General features: G+C 45.1%; 1 protein-coding gene across 4 annotated transcripts in view; it reads right to left on the reverse strand.

Annotated features, from left to right (window-relative positions):
• usp54b (ubiquitin specific peptidase 54b) overlaps window positions 1-7,052 on the reverse strand; it is a 134,372-nt gene extending 127,320 nt beyond the window's left edge. For 2 of the 4 annotated variants that reach the window (XR_013793899.1, XM_079577116.1), the window contains exon 1: window positions 6,909-7,052. The gene's annotated coding sequence lies outside the window, so the exon portion shown is untranslated. Of the gene's footprint in view, window positions 1-6,718; window positions 6,739-6,908 lie in introns of those variants that run through there. The other 2 variants (XM_079577117.1, XM_079577118.1) reach the window with 2 other exon arrangements.
• Window positions 7,053-8,007: the final 955 nt, after the last annotated feature.

Raw genomic sequence — 8,007 nt, forward strand, 5'->3', positions numbered from 1 at the left:
ACCTCGCTCTAATCCCAGGGAGAAACCAGAGCCGCCGAGAAAACACCAGGCTTTAACCAGCGCTAATGGACAATACATAATACATGGGATTAAAGGCACTTCACACGAGCTCATTCTCGCATCAAAGGGCAGTTTTATGTTCGATAATATCACTGGAGGGCAGACAACTTCACAGATTATGAATATTTCTGTGCTGTCCAAAGATTGGCCAAACTGTACGTAAAGATCAAACACACTTTTTTTTAAGAGGAAGTAAGTGGAAGTAGTTTTGATGGGAGAGATACAGCTCAATTTGTTTTAATGTTTCAGTAGATTTAGTTTTCCAAAAGAGAAACCCTTAGAGTGCATTCGCCTCTTGAATCCAATCCTCGCCCTCATACTCAAGCAGACTGGTGAATTTTACCCAAGCTGCTTAGCCCTAGTGCTAACAACAGTCGACAATACAAATGATCAAGTTGGATCCTGCCCCTCTTTTGTCTCACCTTTAATAATATAATGTTAATTAAATGCGGCGTGTTCGAGTCTCCTGCGAAGTGTGAAAAGTCAAAGATGTGCTAAGTCTGTGAATGTCAGAGCGACATTTAAAAAGAACAGGATCACGTTTCGGACCACACCAGCTCCACAGGAAGGAGATCTCACGTGCGGAGGCTGTTTTGTTGTTTTTTTCTGTGTTGAGAGGCTGCTTAATATAGGGATTGTTATGCTAAATTATTCAAACATTTCATACAAAGCACAACTGACTGGTTGTTTGGTTGAGAGCAAGACGAAAATAAGCAATAGAAAAGTAAACGGGAGATATACAAAATAGGGCCTAAATTAATGAATTAGACTGTTGTAAAACTTAAGGGGAGACACTACAGGCAAAACTCAATTTTTTCAGTGTTCAGGTTTTGGGCCAAATTGGTCTCTTAACATACAAGCTTTCACCTGGAAACAGAAAATATACCTAATCTTGACAAACACATGTTTAAATATTGCACTGATTCAATGTTCCCCCATAGACTTATATGGGAGAACACAATTTCAAGGGCCTCTTTCTCAAAACACATTTTTCTGTCATTGTGGCGACACTATGTCCACGTCAGTAGGACCTAAAGACTTCAAATTTTCCAGCCTTGGACTGAACAATATTTGGAGGATTTTTTCAGAGGGATTTTTTATTATTTAATCCCTAAAGCCCCATTTATTGAGTTTTGAATGTCAAAAAATAAGGCGAAAATTAATTTTTTACTAATTTTTCCACTAAAAACTTAAAACTTAACAAGATATCCAAAATCCCCTCTGAAAAAGTCTTGGTAACTCATTCATCAATAAAATGAAGCCATAAATTTGAATGTAGCTCTATCCATTATTCAGATTTCGTCGCCGAAAAGATGAGAAATTTGGGGCATTTTTAGGCATAAAACACCTTGTTCTTATATGAAAAGATAAAATGACAGAAAACTTGCAATGTATTTTTTTCTCACATTTATGTCAGTGATCTACAGCAAAGGTTTCAAATTGATATCTGTTAATATACATTTTTTTCCCTATTCACCTGTAGTGTCTCGCCTTAAAGGGAGTTTAAAAATGTCAAAATTATGTATTTTCCTCCCCCTACATGTTCCAACCATGTCCTAATGCGTAGAATGAGCCCAGACCTGTTCACCACAACTGCCTCTAAAATCCTGCACTGTCAAAAAAGTGTTAATTCGGGTCTGAAGTGCCGTCATGCACGAGCTTAATATAGAAGGTGCAGTTACACGTATGACCTGAGGTGGCAGTAGTGAGTATAAAATGGCAAACTTGCATCTAGCCCCTTTAAAACATAAACAAACAGGCAGGAACATCAACTCTGCTTAGTTCTTAGCCACATACAGACAATGCTAGTTGCAGATTGAGGTTATCAAAGGACTTCTATTTGAGTGTGTCTAAAACATGTTTCATCGCAGCTGTATTTGCTTCCCCGTTAGTCCTGTTTGTTTTCACATGCACCGAACGCCGCGCTATAAGCCGCGTGATGACAATCGGAGAAACTTATTCACGTGAAGAGTGTCGAGCAAACACATTCCCATCATTTTGCACGCTTCCCTGATATTGCACGATGGTGATTTCTCACTCGTGGCTAAATACAGGGAGGATGTGGAGCACTTTGCAAACGCTACACGGAGACAAAAGCTTTACTTCAAGACTCTTCAAAACAAATATTTGGCGAGGTCATTTTAAAAAGTCCTTTCTTAAAAGAAGAGTTCACTGTTCTTCCATACTTTGATATGTTCTTACCTGAGCTTAGACGAGTTGATTACGTTCCCTCAGTCATACAAAACGACCAAACATGTTGTTAGCATTTAGCCTCTCCCAATGTATTCCTATAGCTCCAAACGGGGGTGAAGTTGGAAGCGACCACGCTCTTCCACGGGCACAAAGACCAAACAGGTACATATAAACTAATCTAAGCTCAGGTAAGAACATATCAAAGTATGGAAGAACAGTGTGCCCTCAGCCACGCAAAAAGACCAAAGATGTTGCTAGCCTTTAGCCTCTCCCAATGTATTCCTATAGCTCCAAACGGGGTGAAGTTAGACCAAACTCTTCCACGGGCACGCACAAAGACCAGACAGGTTTGTATCAACTCGTCTAAGCTCAGGTAAGAACATATCTCAGTATGGATAAACGGTGGCCTGTTCCTTTAACTCAAAAGCCGAAACTATGTCGGGCGGGCATTCTTCGCACCACACCCTTCCCGCTCCAAATTGCGACAGAAGCTGCTTAGCGAACAGCTCTTTAGATCGGCCGGAGTGTCCTGGTTTAATTCACACTGACCCAAAAGCACTCGTCAAGTGGTTGTGGTAAAACTCCCAAAAAGTCGAATTTCCATGATGTTTCTGTTTTAAAAGCAGTACTAAGTAACTTGTTCACACATCCTTTTCGTAGTCCCTCTGGGGGTAATACATGTGGTGATGGGATGATTGGGGGGTCTTTCATCTCCCCCGGTGTCTCTGGCCAGAAAACCACCGGGTAGGAGTCACCAATACACACTAATGGAATTACGAAGAAGAAGCTAACAGGCTAACGGGCAAAGCTAACTGTGCGGGCTAGTGACACATAAACAGTATTTACAGCCAAGTTTGAGTGAAAATCCATTGTGTAATTGGATGTACAATATCCCTCTCTCCCTTTGTCTTTTCTGTCAGCGTAATATTTACTCTCACGGACAATTAATGAGTAAAAAAACGCAACATGCTACGACACCTGCAGTGGAGCTTATGGCCTCTAGGGGCATGAGTAGCGTAGCACTGCTTTAATACTCCTGAGAACCTTCCACAGTTGAGCTCCATACTGCGCCTTGAGAACCGCATATCTCGCTACAAGCCTTTAGGACGCATGCACCCGACGCTTTTCGTTTATTTTATTTGAATTTTTATTTTATTTTATGCAACCGTGAAGTACTTTGAATAGCCTCATGTGCAAATTGTGCTCTACAAACACACCTGGCCCGCTCGTGGACCCCCACTTCTGAAAACGGCGCTGTAGTGGTTAGTGTCGTCCCGCGCGGTGAAGGGCTAAGCTCATCACTCACGAGAATCGAAAGCGCAACGCTAAATCAATATGGCCGCCAGCCGTGTGCGGACAGCGCGGAGCGGGCGGCGCGAATCCAGCCACGCCGCGGTTAAAGCGGATGTGCTCAGTGGACTGTCAAGAGGTACGTCGGGTCTGCGTGGGGAATACGGGGTCCAAAGGGTACAGCGGGGAGATTAGGAAAACGTGTAATGCTGTCAATCAAAGACGCTGGTTGTGAATTTGAATGTAGTAATTTACACAAGATTGTCAATACTTTAATATGTATGCTCGGTCCGCACGGTTTTTGGAAACGTGTCTGAGATCGAGCGTGAATTTATGAAGCGAGACCTTCGGTTTCGCTGTGCACATTTTGTCAGGAAAACAATGTAGGCTGAAACTGATAAACTGATACAAAAGGGACGTGTGCGTTTCTGAACATGTGAGGGTGAGACGCAGTCAGAGAAGATGGAAACTGATGGAGAAGATTGCAGTGTCTGACATTTGATGAAGGGTTGGGTCAGGAATGTCATCGAGCTCTAAAATGCCAGCAATCAGGATGCGTCACAATGGCAATGAGAGCTCAGTTTTGTGTTGCACGTTATTCATCGACTCCATAATAAGAATCTAATGTAGCCATAGGTGGCGTTGGGTGATATAGACATGGCTGCTATTCTGCGCCAACAGCTTAAAGCAGGGCCGATTTTCTTTACTGTGAATAGACCGAGGGCCGAAGGCGCTGATTGTTAGCCCAAATCTTAAATGAGATAAATTACTTAAAATTGCTTGAATAAAAGTTCTTCTATGTTTAATTTCAGTTGGTTTGAACTAATCCAAGATATAAATGTTAGCGCCAATGGAACAAGACTAATACCCACTTGAAATCAGAAAAAATAATTGTTTTCACTTGAAATGACACAAAATTATCTGAATTAAGAGAATAACTACTACTAGAGGTTTTATCTCATCTTAAACCAGACCAAATCTACTCAAACCTTAGATTTAATCTGTTCATTCAAGAGAGTTATGTCATTTCTTCCTTTATGCGATTATGCTTTTTCCAGTGCACTTCCTTCAAATGCCAGTGTTGTACACAATATATGACTAATTGGGTGTATTGACAGTATTTCTACCCATTTAACTCTAATAATGTTAAAAGTTCTCTCTGATTTGAGTGATAATGTTTCTCAAAATCACCTTGAGGGCCAGAGGTTCCCAGAGGTTCTGCGCTGAAGGGCCGGATTTGGCCCTCGGGCCTGACGTTGCCTACCCCTGGCTTAAAGGAACAGGCCACCGTTTTTCCACACTGAGATACAGTATGTTATTACCTGAGCTTAGACAAGTTGATTCGTACCTGTCTGGTCTTTGTGCGTGCCCTCAGTCACGCAAAACGACCAAAGATGTTGTTAGCATTTGGCCTCTCCCAATGTATTCCTATAGCTCCAAACGGGGGCGAAGTAAGAAGCGACCAAGCTCTTTCACGGACACGTGCAAAGACCACACAGGTACGTATCAACTCGTCTAAGCTCAGGTAAGAACATATCACAGCATGGAAGAACTGTGTGCCCTCAGTCACGTAAAACGACCATAGATGTTGTTAGCATTTAAACCTCTCCCAGTATATTCCTATGGCTCCAAACAGGGTGAAGCTAGAGGTGACCACGCTCTTCCACGGACACGCACAAAGACCAGACAGGTACGCATCAACTCGTCTAAGCTCTGGTGAGAACATATCTCAGTATGGAAAAACGATGGCCTGTTCCTTTAAACAAACCGCCTCTTCATGTCCTCTAAGAGAAAAGTCACAAGCCATGTTAAACTCAACTTTGCATCTGCGTGTCTGAATAATGTTTCCACAAAATGATTACCTGCGTTCCATTGCGTTGACAGAACTGTGTGTCAGTTTTTGTTTCACGTGGACATGGCCGGGGTCAAAACATCAGCGACACGACACTGCTTGAGCCCCCCTTATCTGACCATGAAATGTTATATTATATCATATACATGTACTACCACAATGACTACTACAATGAGTCGGGGGGCAAAGCTCTCGATTTACCGATCGATCTACGTTCCCGCCCTCACCTATGGTCATGAGATTTGGGTCATGACCGAAAGGACAAGATCGCGAATACAGGGGGCCGAAATGAGTTTCCTTCGCAGGGTGTCTGGGCGCACCCTCCGAGATCGGGTGAGGAGCTCAGTTACCCGGGAGGAGCTCGGAGTAGAGTCGCTGCTCCTTCACGTCGAAAGGAGCCAGCTGAGGTGGCTCGGGCATCTGTTCCGGATGCCTCCTGGTCGCCTCCCGCGGGAGGTGTTCCAGGCATGTCCTAGTGGGACAAGGCCTCGTGGAAGACCCAGGACACGGTGGTGGGACTATGTCTCCGAGCTGGCCTGGTGTCGCCTCGGGGTCCCCCCAGAACAGCTGGAGGAGGTGTGTGTGGATCGGGAAGTTTGGGCATCTCTGCTGAGACTGCTGCCCCCGCGACCCGGCCCCGGATAAAGCGGAAGAAAATGGATGGATGGATGTACTACCATACCCTAAATATCACACAAGTTGCAATGAACATGAATCACGGTTTAAGACAATTACTGGAATGCAATTAAATACACAAACAATAGACATCAAGCCGTATTCATAATGTGTCATCAATTAAACAAGATACACTGACCAAAGCAACATGGGACAAAGTGAAGTGAGATGGGACAGGACGGTCTGAAAGGGGGGGTGCACCTGCTCCATGTGACCACGAAGCAATGATGCAAATATGTTAGAAGTGAGGGCAATAAGGATTAACATGAACATGCAATAGGGTGTAACAGCGACGAACGTAATTAGAAGTCACGGGCCTATAAATAGACGGCATAATAACTGCACAATAGACGGCGCGAGGAAAGTGACGCTTCCTGGTTGTGGCGTCCATGCGAAAGCCAAAAAAAAGGCGAATAAAAAAATCGATGCTGTTTAGTCAAATGGAGTTCACGTGGAGAGGCAGAGCGCTGTGTCACCGGTGTAACGTGACAGTCAGCGGGAACGGACCCGAGCCGCGGCGCGGAACAGCGCGTGCATCTGCGTATAGAGGGGGGGGGGGGACACCTGACGGCACGCGCACGGGGGGAAAAACGAAGACAGTAACAACAGCGCAACAACATCTGGCGAGAGAATGCACGGAGCCCTTACCGTTACCGGATATCGTAGCGTGTCTCGCCTCCCCCGTGCGCACACACCCCCCTGTCCTGATGCTACGCGCGAGTCCCGGTCACATGCGCCTTGCCACCAACCCCCCCCCCCCCCGCGTGTCCCGCACTTTTACGCCTCGTCAGAGAAAAAGAAAAAAAAAACACACACACGCGGATGACCCGGTACTCACCGCGGCGGCAGGCTCCGGGGTTGTCACTCTATCCATGAGGGCGAGCCGTGGGCCGTGCCATGTTCCGCCGCTCTCTCCCCTCCAGCAGAGCAGCGCGAGCCCGTGACGTAGCGCTTTATCGCGGGGAGAGCAGGAGGGGAGGGGGTGGGGGGGTTTGGAAGGATCGCGTGTGTGTGTCGTCCTGTCTGGCACAATGGCGCCGCCTCCTGGGCACATCGCGGCACGAGGTGTTGAGGGAGAGAGGGGATGATGTCACCTCTGAGGGAAAGAGAGTGAGGGTCGTTAGTAGATGAGGCTGTGGAGAAGCAGGTGTGAATCAAAGTGGGGGTTCTGTGGCCTTTATGCAATCTGGGGTGTCAGCTTGACCCAACCGGCGATTATGAGGGAGGGAGAGCAAGTGAAAACATTGGGTTGAAAAATACAGTCCTTGACATATGGCCAATTGTTCTTGGTGGCTTTTACTTGTGGCTGTAATTTAAACCCATGCTTTCATTTCTTGATATTTCGTTTTTGTAGTGTGGGACCCTTCACATCAGTGGAGCTGGTATGGTTTTGGGATGTCTGATCTCAGTGGGACTTTCCTGGTTGAATAAATGTCGAATAAACCCACCTTTGCCATAAGATAACATGCCATGACCCAAAACTTTATTGATTTTTTTTTTAGACATAATGTAAAAACTGTAAAATCTGAGAATTAACAATGTGTTCGAGAGAATGGAAGAAGAAGAAGAAGAAGATTCTTCGAGAGAGAGAATAGATGAAGAATAGGCAGCAGTCTAGATGTCTTATACAGAAGATCTTTATTTACCATTGGTGCGGGACCCGGAGACATGAACTCGAGACACTAGCTACCTACCATTCCAGTCTGTCTATGCTTCCACAGAAAAGGGCTATATACTCTCTCAAGCACACACAAGTAGCTGAGAGTGGACGCCTGAGCACCACAGTCAAGGCTATGACAGAGATCGTACGACTGTACAGCTTGACCCAGTATGATGAAGAGCGATTTAATGTTTTCCTCTAACATTGTATATGTAATAATCGTAAAAATCTGAAGTTCTACGACCCACTTTTGTGTCCCGACCCACCCGTTGAGAAA

The sequence above is a fragment of the Gobius niger genome, assembly GCF_951799975.1.
Source record: "Gobius niger genome assembly, chromosome: 19".
NCBI lineage: Eukaryota > Metazoa > Chordata > Actinopteri > Gobiiformes > Gobiidae > Gobius > Gobius niger.